This window comes from Condylura cristata, unplaced genomic scaffold (assembly GCF_000260355.1).
Source record: "Condylura cristata isolate star-nosed mole 26May11 unplaced genomic scaffold, ConCri1.0 scaffold00026, whole genome shotgun sequence".
Taxonomy (NCBI): domain Eukaryota; kingdom Metazoa; phylum Chordata; class Mammalia; order Eulipotyphla; family Talpidae; genus Condylura; species Condylura cristata.
In genome coordinates, this window is record NW_004567127.1 from 25,989,580 (window position 1) to 26,003,180 (window position 13,601).

The window sequence follows — 13,601 nt, forward strand, 5'->3', positions numbered from 1 at the left end:
GATTTGGTGATGGGAAACCCGCGGGGATTACAATCGAGATGGAAAAAAAAAATGTGCAAAATGATGTAAAAATAAACTTTAAAAAAAAACCCTCTATGGCAGATAATATTGTTGCCATCGAGATAACAAAGGCTGTTAAGTAACTTGCCCAAGATCACAATGCTAAAAAGTGATAGCATAAATGAAACTCAAACCCACAGGCTCTCAGTGCTCTCAATCAAAACTATTGGCATGACACCCATCTTGAAAAATGGTAAAAAAAAAAAAAAAAAAAAAAATTTAAAAAGAAGGATCCAGAGAAAAGAAAATATCTTGGGCCCTCCCTGGTGGCACAACAGGTTAGGACGCAGCACTGCAAGCTAGCCACAGCACTTCTGTGCGACTTTAATTCTGGCCAGGGAGGTGACCCACATGGCGCAAGAAGACCTCTCCTATCTAGCCTACTGCTCCCTTCAGCAGTGTACTTTGTTGATCTGCCTACTCTACTCCCCACTATGTCTCTGGTGAATCTTCTCACCGCCACTGCACCTCTGGCCTGTACCCCAGTTCTGCATGCATAAATAAATAAATCTTTAAAAAGAAAAAAAAAAGAATAAGAACTCAACAGGAAAGGAAAATATGGTGAAAGCTAGATTTGTAAAAACGAAAAAATCAACATAATTAATGGACCAAATGGGATCCAGTCTTTCAGAGGCAGAGAAGCATTGCTATTCCAAAATATTGTTTACACAGGACAAACAGAAGTGCAAAATAGATGAGTAACATTTTCTTAAACTACAACTTGCTAGAGCCTAGAAGGTTTACTTAACAAAATATTAATCTTACCTTTTCTGGCTTCTTTCAAAAAAATTAAAAGGCAGATCTGGAAAACAGATTTTTTATTAGAATTTCTCCATAACAACAGTGTCAGACATCAGTGGGTAGAAAACTTTGTATTGGACAGTTAGCTATGTGGGAAGAATAAAGAAAGCTAGAGATTAAATAGTTAAGTAAGAAAATAAGATTCAACTACCTTGTAAGTTTCTTCACTTGTTTTATGGAATGCACTGGCTTGTTCAATAAAGGTACTTTAAACAATTATTATTTGAATAGCACTTTGTTAAGCATTTTCAGTTTATAAAAAGTGTCTATGGGCCCTTCCTGGTGGCGCAGCGGGTTAAAGCACAGCCCTGAGAAACTAAAGCCACTTCCGCATAAGTTCGATTCCCGCCTGCCCCGGAGGTGACCACATGGCATGGCAGACCTCTCCCAACCCGCCCGCTGCTCCCCTCAGAAGTGTACTTCGTCCATCTGCTTGTTTTGCTCCCCACTCTGTCTGTGGTGAAACCTCTTGCTGCCCTTGAACCTCTGGACTGTACCCCAGTTCTGTATGCACAAATAAATAAATAAATCTTAAAAAAAAAAAAAAAAGAAGTGTCTATGTCCTCAACCTATTTAAAATTTAAGAGGAGTTATTGATAGGTGGGAAAATTTTATTTTCTCATTTGGACTATATTTCCCATTTATATCACCTCCAAGCCTCCATTTCCTCATGTATTAAGCAGAAATATTAAATATCCATCTCCTATAGTTCAGGTAAGGAATAAATGAAATGCTAAGTTGCAAATGTTTTCAATAAATATTAGCTATTATTTCATTTTTACTGTTATCCTAAATGTTTGCTATTTTCAGTAGAATCTCTACAATTCAATTGTTTGAGTGACAAGGCAATTATGTATCCAATACTAAATAATTCTTATTAAACTAATTGATCACTACCACAAAGCAATATGTAATTACGCACCTGATGCACCTCAAACAGAATTCATGATCTCAAAGAGACAGAGAGCACAGCAGGAATGTCAGAGTCCAGGAAAAATTTAAACTCAAATCATGGAATTTGAAATAAAAGTAAGCAAGTAAAGAAAAAGCACAGAACATAGAGGGTATTGTTTCTTCCTATTCCCAAGGCACCAATGCCTTTCCCTGTTAAGCTTTTTTCCATTCTGATCATCACACATCCATTCTTCGATGAAGGGAAATGCTATTTTTCCTTCTGCTACGGTCTGTGTTCTGACAGTTATCGCTCCATTCCTGTTCTAAATGCAAGTCTTCTGAGAACCAGTATGCTCACTCACCCTTACAAGTGTAGGAAAAACAGGTAATCACATCTAAAATGAAAGTTGTTTCTCTGTGCCAGGTGTAACAGTGAAAAGAGAAGTCAACCACAGACCCAGTCGTATTTTCACTCACATTACTTAAACTGTAGGGCCACAGGCTGGTAACAGTTGGCTGTCAGGAATACTGACTGTTAAAGTCAACAAGGTGTTTACTATAGATGGCATTTATTATGTTAAAAGTCAAATAAGACTAGGTGGTGAAGAAGAGGAAAACCAAGAAGAAAAAGAGGAGTGGAAAAAGTAAATGTATGGGCAAATCTTCACTGCAGACACTTTTTGGTGCCCTCTAGTTTAAAAAGAATAAAAATAATAAGTGACTCATTAGGAAATCAATGGACAAATTGTTTTTCAAAGTAAATCTATCTTTATCACTTCACATCTCTAAGAATGGCCCATATCAAAAAGACCAGAAACAGTAAGTATTGGTAAGGGTCTGAAGAAAAAGGAAACCTCTTTGTTGCTAAGAATGCAACCCCTGTGGGAAATAGCATAGAGACTTCTCAAGATATTAAAAGTAGGTCTACCATATTATCCAGCAATCTACTCATAGATATTTACCCAAAGAATGCAAAAACACTAATTTGAAGGAATATACACATTCCTATGTTCACTGCATCACAATTTACTATTGCCAAGTAGTGGAAACAACCTACGTACCTAAAAATAGATGGTTGGGTTAAGAAAAGGTGGTATAGGCCCTCCCTGGTGGTGCAGTGGGTTAAAGCACTGCACTAAGAAGCTTAAGCCAACTCCTCATGAGTTCAATCCCCGCCTGCCCCGGAGGAGATCCACATGGTGTGGCAGACCTCTCCTGACCCGCCCGCTGCTCCCCTCAACAGTGTCCTTCGTCGATCTGCCTGTTCTGCTCCCCACACTGTTCCTGGTGAATCCTCTCACCCTCCACATCTCTGGCCTGTACCCCAGTTCTGTATGGATAAAAAGAAAAAAGAAAAAGAAAAAAAAGAAAAGAAAAGGTGGTATATAATCACAATGGAATACTACTCAGCTATTCAAAAAAAAAAGATGAAATCTTGCTATTTGGAATGATGTAGAGGGAATGCCAGGGATTAGGCTGAATGAAATAAATCAGAAGGAGAAAGACAAATACCACATGGTTCATTGATATGGTGAATATATAGAAATATAGTAAAGTAAAGACAAAGACAAACCCAAACAAGCCCTTGAAATCTGACTTCTGAATGAAAGCAGGCGTGGGGGAGGGCAGGTAGAAACAATAGGTGGAGAGTTATTGATACTCCGTGGGCCTTGTATGGTAATATATACTCCTAAAATATATACAGTCTTATAAACCAATGTTTCCTCCAAAAATGAAATAAAAATTAAATTAAAATAAACAAAGTTGATCTTTTCTGGATTCTAGTCAGTCTAAATATTTTCAGCAATAAATCTCTACATTCAGTTTCATCACTTGAAATTTTTAAAAATATCCCTTAATAGCTTACACAGGACCATAACCATTATATTTTAGTAAAAGAACCTCTCCTCCTTATTCTTAATGATACAGGAAAGGTTTGTGTGGCCCTTACATTTTTTATAAGAAATCTAACCTTTGTTTCAAAAGTTAACTTTTCCTCATATTTATACTACAATTGCCAATCAACCCAATAAAACTGTCTTCATGTTCAGCATTTTGCATTGACTCATTCATTATTTGTTTAAAGAAGCAATATTCATTGAACAAATTCAGGGTCAAGAACTGTGCTAGTTCCTGGAGCTGTAACAGAGATCAAAGGAGCTGCAGCCCTGCCTCCCTGGCATCAGCAGAGCAGAGTCACCCATCACTCAGCACCTCCTGCAACGGCAGCAAAGGGGCCTGCCAGTGAACACCGACTGTACACCACCAATTATGAGGTATTTCACCTGTATCCTCACTGAAACCCACATGGGCAAATGACATAGAATTCTTATTATTCCCTGAATTTACAAATACGAACCATGAACCCCAGAGATGAAATCATTTTTCTAATATATTCGTGGGATTAATCCCAGACAAAAAAGCAGGAGTAACTGGGACACAGAGGATTCATAATACTACCCTGCCCTCATCTTGCCACACACACGCAGGGGTCTTTTTCTGTTCTCCTTAAATTCCACTCTCTGAAGAATCACCCATTCAGCTAAATTGGTGCTCATTAAAATTTTAAGTTAATGGGCACCATTTCCCTCAAGTCCAGTGATTCTCATATTATGACACCATCACAATGGTCTGGATGGTTCATTAAAATGCAGCTGGTAGAGCCCCATATAGCATTTAATTCACTAGGTCTGGGGTAGGGCCCAAGAACTGACAATCCCACCACATTTTACAGGTATGCTGATACTGAGGGCCCACATCCTGGGACCCACAGCTCTAAACTAAAAGAGAAAGGAGGGTTTCTGGCCCATCTCCTATAAAGAGTTCAATATTAACAACAAAAATTGATAAACAATTTCTATTTACCTACTTAAAAGATGGGAACAGAAACTACCAAAGCACATATGTTTGCTTGCTTAAATCATTTTACAGTCAAAGCAAGTGAGATTGAAGAAAGTTATGTGAACAATTATGTAAACTACAGACTTTGGTTGATTATGATGTGTCTGTGATGGTTCATCAATTATAACACACTTCACACTGAACATGAGGAAGGTTATGCATGTGTTGGAGCAGAAGGTAGATGGGAAGCCTCTGTGCCCTCCCCCTTAATATTGCTAAAAACGTTATAATAAAGTCTTAATTTTAAAATAAAAGTTTTATAGTCCTTAGTTATATGCATGACAAGGCTGAAATCTGGAGACCAGATTGTATAAGGTAGAGACCAGAGAATGTTCTACACACAGAGCAGAGTTTTACACAAGGAAAATGGTGAATGTATTACAGGCGTCAGATGTGGATCCTTTTAATGGCCATGATGGTAGGATGGCGGAGGCATAGAATGACCTTCAAGACCAAGTTCCATTGAATCTCTTAAGTTTGTCTTACAATCTGCCCCACTTTTCTCTTTGTAGGCTTGATCTGCAGTAGGACCCAGAAATCTTCATTTCTCCTATTATACTGGATTTTGAGGGAAAATTAGATGAGTGCAAATGCCTTGGGGAACTATAAACCATCTCCAAATCAACCTCTCCATCATTGCTTCTTAAAACGTCTGACTAGGCATTAAACACTAGGGTTAACACCAAAGCCCACCAGGCAGGACCTTGCCCCCATCAATCAAGACCCCTCGCAGACTGCAATTGGACTTTTATTGGATCAGCAGACCTTAAATTTTCTAGATGATCTGTGCTAGAGAGATGGTCTGGCAGTAAACCAATAATGGATTTGCCTTAACATGTGCCTTCCATATGTATGCCCTCCCTGATTATCAAATAAGAGGACCCCACCTCACCCAGAGAATGAACTCCCCCAAATCATTCTACTACTCTGGGAAGCTGAATTGGATCAAACTTCCACTGTGTATGTGTGTGTGTGTGAACGTGAGCTGAAAGAGGAAAATGGGGAGATTAAGTCATGACCTCAATTAGCCAAAAGCCTGTGCTCCATAGTAGACCTGGAAATTCCTAAAAAAGCACAATATTATAATCTCTGCTCTGTAGAACCTATAGGCTAGTGAGCAAGAGTCTGATAATCTACAGAAGCAGGGGGCACCGTCCTTGCTTCATTTATATGCATCTGGGGTCCCAAAACAAGGAGAAAGAAGTTGGGGAAAGTGAAACAATAAAGAAGTAAAGTAGAGGGATTTAGCATCTTACTTTAGAAAGAAGTACAGCGTACTTTATACCAATCCAAGATCCTTGTTTCCTTTCTAGGTAGGATTCAGGCCTTGGTCAAATCAAATCCTGTAGCTGACAAAAATGTCTCCTCCACTAACAGCTGTGATGCCCAAGTCCTTCAGTTACTCACCCCTCCTTAGGTTATGTCAGTTTCCCAAAGCTCTGTAAGGGCAGTTACCCCTTGGAAGATTTGCTCCTTATTCCAGGAATTACTCGAGTATAAGAATTTTACAGAGCACTTTGAAAATCTGAGATTTATGGGCCTATTCCTCAAGATTCTGAGTCAATTATCCAGAATATGATTCAGAAAACTTTTAACGAGTACACAATTCTTATGGTACCTGCCAGACAGGGAGCCTTACAAGCAGCCTTGTTTATGCTCAAAATTGCCCTACTTCCAGATACCAAGTACAAGAAGGTTAAATAATTTTCCTAAAGTTACACAGAAGGAAATGGCAGAACCAAGACTCTAAGTGAGCTCCCAGATCCTTAAATCCAAGGACAAGCCATAGGTGGCACTCTGAATGCCACAGGCAACTGAAGTCAAAACTGATGAGGTTCAATGGGAAATGAAGGGTTTAGGTTCAGAGAAGGGAAAGGTAACCAATAAAATCAGAGAGACTGACAGATTTTGCCAGCATCTCAGTTTTGCCTGGGGGCAGTTCCACTCATGCTAAGGCCAGCAGAAGTATACAGGCATAAAAGAGGTAAAGCGCTTTCTAGAAATGTGTCAGAAGAAAACTTGAGGTTTATATGCAATTAATTGCAACGACTTTTCTTAATGGCAGCCTCCTCTTGCCTTTTCAAATTAATGAGTCAGAAAAGCACTGTTCTCAGTAGCATCTTTAGAAGTGGGCAAACCTCCCTCCTGGGCAGCCATTAAAATAGAACACACGGAACCTTCTGTTAAGGGCTGAAATGTCCTCCAATTTAGAAAGTCAGTTCAAAGTTGCAAAAGCTCATGCACAGATTCCTCCCTCAACTCCCTTAGGGTCCAAGGAGAGAAAGAGAGGTGGGGAAAGAGGAAGATGGGTCCTGTGGATAGCATGTCTTTTGGGTAACATTTTGGATAGCACTAGAGAGAGTTCACACACTTGAAAAGTCATTCCTTCTGGGAAAGAAAATGTCCTTTTGATGGAAATGAACTTTTAGGGGTGAATTTAAAAGAATATACAGATGTTGATTTATAGTCATGTATACTGGAAACCTATGTAATGTCATAAACCAACATCACTTCAATTGAAAGGGTTTCTCCCTCCTGTGGCTTCCTATAATTATAGACATATCATTTTGCAAAAATGGTGCAGCATCGTTAATAACTTCAAATACAGAAAGAACTGGGAAAGCCTGTGAACAATTAAAAAAAAATAAGAAAATATCCTTTTTGTTAATAAATAAAAAGATTAAAAAAAAAACCTAATCTACTGTATGCCTATTAAGCTGGTTCAACAGCATTTTCAACTTTTGCTGTTTTTACTATGGGATGTGTGTTTGTTTGTATAACATATTGAGGGGAAACTGACCTAGTTTTCTTTTCATAACATCTAAAATATGAATAAACGAATCTGGTGGGCTCCAGTCTATCCCCAAATTATAGTCCAAGCTCAAAGGGGGTGGTGGGCAGGCTACCTGGTGGTTTCTCTGCAGAGTCTCACCTTTGAAATGAACCAACAAGCCCCCCACTCCCACCCCTGCCGGTGTTTGTTAGATGTCCCTTTGGATAATTAATACTTGTAGTAGCACCAAACTGTTAGCACACAAAATACCTGGAATGAGACTTGCTGTACACATTCTAATCACATCAGCCACCAAACTCTCCAAATGACCTTCTTCAAAACAAGGACTGTCTTTGAAACCTCAGAAAGCAACCTACGAGGAAGCTATTTCCTAGGATTGGGCTACGACTGAGCAGTTTTTAAAGCGAGAGTGACACCAAGTGGGCAGACTGGGAATTGGCTGCCAGTTTGCATTTGCTTCTTCCAGCCTGTGGACCCCACACCCATCACCTCAGAACAGGGACCCAGGCCAGGAGGAAAACTGAGCCTACAGACCCCAACACTTCATAGAGAGCTCTAAAAGGCACAGTGGCTCCTTATTGTAAGAACAAAAGTATTTTGACAAACACTAAAAGGGATGGGAGGTAGGCAGTGATGGGGAAGCCACAAGGCCCCCTCTTCCAGAAAATTGCTGTAATACTGACATTATTTTATGTTAGTAAAACCTGTCTTTGTCATGTACACACAGAGTTGGTGGGAAGCACTGTCTCCATATTACAGGTCAGGGAAGAGGGTGAAGGGATTGAGACTAAGACAGGTAGATTGTTGTCAAAGAAGACGTTTACAGCCTCTTGTCCGAAGGCTGAACCAGCGTTCCTCCTTGCCATTAACCTCCACACATTCTTTTCTCTGTCACATGTAGTCTCCCCTGACCCAATGTCTGTCAGTACTATATGCACTGATATTCTCTTGCTTTTTCATATTTTTCTTTTTTCCTTCCAGTTTTCCTCCTGATGGCCGAGATTCAAATAATGTGGGTGGCTTCAAAGACCAGTATCAGAAAGGGTTTCCACCTCCTGTGGCTTCCTATAATTATAGACATATCATTTTCCCATAATGGTGCAGCATCGTTAATGACTCACTTCAAATAGAGAGAGAGCTGGGCAAGCCTGCCTGTGAACAGCGAGCCCAGGGTCCCAATTCAATTTGTGATTATATCAATAATCTTCAGACTGCCTTATGTGAATTAACCCTTTATTTCTAGGGAAACTGATAAAAATCACAGGAGCATACCCTTGCTGAAATAGGACGAGATACTTGTATGAAAGAAAATTGCAGATGACATTTGTCAGTTGTTTTATCCCACATTTCTAAGTGGTAAATAGAACAATTTTGTCATTGCTGTCAGGATATTCTTACAGACAATCGTAAGAACTTCTGTCATTAAACACAAATTATCTATGCATCTTTGCCATATGTAGCACAGGCAATATGAATCTAAACTGCCTAGTGATCAAAACAGTAATAACAACAAATTAATCCTGATGTAGTTTCCTAAAATTCTTTAGGTATAATTTTCATGCTGGAGTCCCAATACCTGGAGATCACCAGCAAATCTTGTAGCAATTTCACAGATAATCTTATGGAAGATTGGAAAGATTAGAGAAAGTAAAATTTCCAAAGAAATAATTTCATAAAAAAAAAGGGGGGGCTTAACATACACACTGTTATTTGTATTGATTATGTCTCATGAATGTATCTTTAAGCAGGGAATGTCCAAAGCATAGAATGAACAAATCATACATCATCTCCAAGCAGGAATACATATTTCTTTGAGATAGCAAATGATAGCAAATAACACAAAATGCTATATGGTCAAACAATAGAACCACAAGATTGAGGACAGAATTCTGAGTTGTAATTTGTCCTTAAATACATAAATATGCAAATATGCATTTATATATTAAATATATTTACTTATTGATAGTTTATATAATTCCTGTATTATCAATGTTATTAAAAATATACTTATAATTATATATATATGTATATATGTGTGTGTGTGTGTGTGTGTGTGTATGTCATGAGGATTGTACTTGGCCATATGTATATGGCCAAGTACAATCCTCATAACAGGATATAAGTTTCCTACCTTCCTACCTTCTGGGAGGACTGATTCTAGTAGAGGAACTATAAACATTGTGTTGTGTAAAAACAACAGACACGGCCCCCCCGGTGGCTTAGCAGATTGAAGCGCAGCACTAAGATGCTAAAGTCACTTCCGCATGAGTTCAATCCCCGCCAGCCCCGGAGCTGACCCACAAGGTGCAGCAGACCTCTCCTGACCTGCCCGCTGCTCCCCTCAGCAGTGCACTTTGTCAGTCAGCCTATTCTGCTCCCCACTCTGTCTCTTGAAGCTTCTCACTGCCCCTGCAACTCTGATTTAGACCCCAGTTCTGCATGCATAAATAAACAAATCTTAAAAAAAGACAACTGAATGTAATGTCAGAGAAGGAGAAACACTGTGAAGCCAACTATGAGAACTATTCCTACTGTAGAGTGATTGGTAAGGCAAGTCCCTCTGAGTAGATCAATTTGAGGGAAATGAAGGTCCAGATCAGATTTTCATTTTAGAACCTAACCCTAAAAGCAGCCATTAGAAATTACCAATGGGAGAAAAGAGTAGAGGCAGCCAAATGCTGGCGATGTGACTAATTCTCCTTTAATTCCCTTCCCTAGAGAAGGGGCAGAGGAATAACCAATCATCAAGGGTATTAATGATAAATAAATGTCTGTTTTTCTGCTTCCTAGAGTCTAAGTGCTTATCAGATGTTTTCTACTTTGGCAAGGAAAAACAGCAAGGGTCACACAATAAACACATCATCCTTGACATCACAGTGGTTAGAACTAATGACCATGGGGTAATGGCATCCAAACTTTGCAACAAATGTTACTTTCAAACCAGTCATGCAAATATACCTTTAAGAAGCCTACTATATGTAGCTTTACGACTAACTCCTAAAAAAAAAAAAAAAAGGGCCCTCCCTGGTGGCGCAGCGGGTCAAAGCACAGCACTGAGAAGCTAAAGCCACTTCCGCATGAGTTCGATCCCCGCCTGCCCGGGAGGTGACCACATGGCGGGGCAGACCTCTCCTGACCCGTCCACTGCTCCTCTCAGCAGTGTTCTTTGTTGATCTGCCTGTTCTGCTCCCCACTCTGTCCCTGGTGAATCCTCTCACCCTCCGCATCTCTGGCCTGTATCCCAGTTCTGTATGAATAAATAAATAAATCTTTAAAAAAAAAATTTAATGCCAGTAAATTCTAAGAGGGATTTAAAATATGAAATAAAAAGAACAGCAAACAATGGGCCACTCAAGTTTTTCATAAACAAAGAGATGTAGCTTTTTTTCCACTAGAAATAATAATTTAAAGTCACTGATTTCTTTCTCACATAGCATATCTTACTGAGCTTTTGCATATATCAGAAGGCAAAAAGCAGGCAGCAATCTGGAGTTCTGGCACATAGTAGATTTCATTTCATTTTGCATATATAGGGCCTCATGCTGTGGAATTAACAACTTTTAGATTGTTCTAGCTCAACCATTGAGCTGTAGCATTTGAATATGATGTATATTTTTTAATTTAAACAAAATGCATCTAATATTGATTTTTTTTCATCCATATTCAATATGCCATACAAACTACAAAATACAGTGATGGTATAAAAAGTCCCTCTGGAGCTTACAAAAATCTTCTATGACTCTATATGATGTCTCATTTACACTTAGTACAAATATATCACTCCAGAATTCCTCATCCTTCTTTCTTCCAATCAATATTTGCTAATAACTTATAATATAACATGTTTTTTCTAGCTATTAGACAAGTATGTTACACAATTGTGTTTGGAGATTGTATAAAGATCTAGGATGACTTTCTTAGATAGGTGGCAATTGATAAATGATCAATTTAGTAAGGAGAATAATAAACATCATGTTAACCTATACACTGAATATAACCAAAAGTATGTTCAGGACAGACTACCTGTAGGCATTAAAACTATGAGTGACAATTCCTGGAAAAATTGAAGGTTATACTCCACAGAAATTTTCAAAAACAATTTCCTAATGACTCAGGGAAAACAGTTTGAAAAGTATTAGGCATTTGCAAAAACACATCCACAGTTGATGTTTATGGAAATTTATATAATTTCATCCAGATTACAGAGGGAAAAAGTAGCACCATTGTGTCTATAGGTCATTGTCGGATTTTGTTTGCTTGAGTTGGTAACATTCTAAACAATGAATAAGAGAAGAAAGATAACTAGTTAAACAGCTCCATTGTGCCAGTTTTTCTTCTTTTGCACCAGAGATTAAAAAAAGGTTTTCTAAGTCTTTCAATTTAGTAAAAGTGCAAGAAATAATGCTCACACATTTATATCTCTAGTTTCTCTGAGTTTTATGTGAGCTCAAGTGAAAACTTTTATTAAAATACAGAAAAGTCAGATCATATAGTACAGAGAAGTGAAAATCATTTACTTTAAAATGAATCCCACAAAAAATTTATAATTTCATGATAGATCTTCTCCTATCATCTTCAAAGACTGTCAGTGAAAGTTTTATTTTCATCATTTTTAAGCAGAAAATTCTTAATCATTATCAAAAGAATTTAAATTTGAGGTACCCATCTGTTGCATTTTTTAGAGGCTCCAAAAACACCCTTCATAGAAAGAAACCTTGGTTTTGAACTTCAGTGATTAAACAGTGGTCTCTTTTGTACAATCTGCTTATACTGCTGTTAGATAGCAAGTATTTTAAAGCCAAGCTTCAGTCAAGAGCCTCTTGTCCTACAAGACACTCATTATTCAAAGAAAAAAAAAATCACCTACATTAAAACAAATGAAAGGAGGGAATTTCTGCTCACACAAGTGTTTTATGTTGGGGGGTGGGGGGGGTAATTGTTGTAATCTGCAGTTCAGAGCTTTGCAATCACCAGAATTGTGAATGTTTTTCCTCTTTGAAACAATAAAGAAACCACTTAATTAATCATTCCATGGTCACTTTACCTGCTACATGCAGATTGCAAAGCCTAACAACTGATGAGAAAACATGTCTTGATGGCCACAATCCTTACACCTAGACTACAGCCTTCAGAAGTTGATTCTGCCGCTGCTGTTATAAGGTCACCGCCCAAGGCCAAAGTCACAAACCAGACACCTGGATTGCTCCCAAGCACCTTTCTAGCACCCTGAAGAAAAAATAGCTCCAAAGATGGAGCTCTTTAGAAAAGAGACCATTTTAAAAAGTATTAATGCTCTGAGAAGACAGTTTTAAATAAATATAACAGGACAAGGCAATTACAATAATGGACAGACTTTATAAAAAGTTAATTAGCTTGTAGTTTGAATTAAGAATAACGAGGTACCTGGAGATGAAACTGATATTTTATAATAATTTTCAACAAAGATAATGAAACAACACTTGGATAGGAGAACCTAGGAAGAATGCAGAATTCTCCCATCAATTTGTTATTAAACGACAGCATATGTTGTGTTTTATTTTGAATTCTCTGATAAATGAATGTTTATCCTGGGATCAATGGAACTGGGTGAATGGCAGATTGCAACAGCAATTGCTTTCTTACCAAGAGAATTATCTTAAATCAGATCTCCTTTGTTTGATGAAACCTAAATTGCAAGGGGAATATTTAAACATCTAAGGAGAAAATCCATAGATAAGCTAACACATGGCTCCAAGATGCATTTAGCAAAACTAATTGTCTCTACAATTATTCAAAAAGTTACAGGTAGAATATACAAGACAAATATACCAAAAAATACCGCCTTGTTAAAATAACTATAAGGAACAGGCAATAAGTATATTCAAGTTACTCTGGGGGTCTGGAGCAAATGCAACAATTATGTCTATGGAAAGTCTAGCCAAATAACTGAATTAAGAATAACATTTCACTGTGCTGGGTTATTTTTGAGGTCAGTTAAACAAAACTCAGAGACTGTCTCTTCTGTACATACCTGCAACCACAAATGTACATAGCATGCCTGGAATTAGGAGGTTATCTTTCCCTTAAATGACCACTTACCCATGGCCTTAACCACAGTGATGAGGTCAGTCCTCAAGACATTTATGTGTCTAAATCCAGCATCTACCACTTA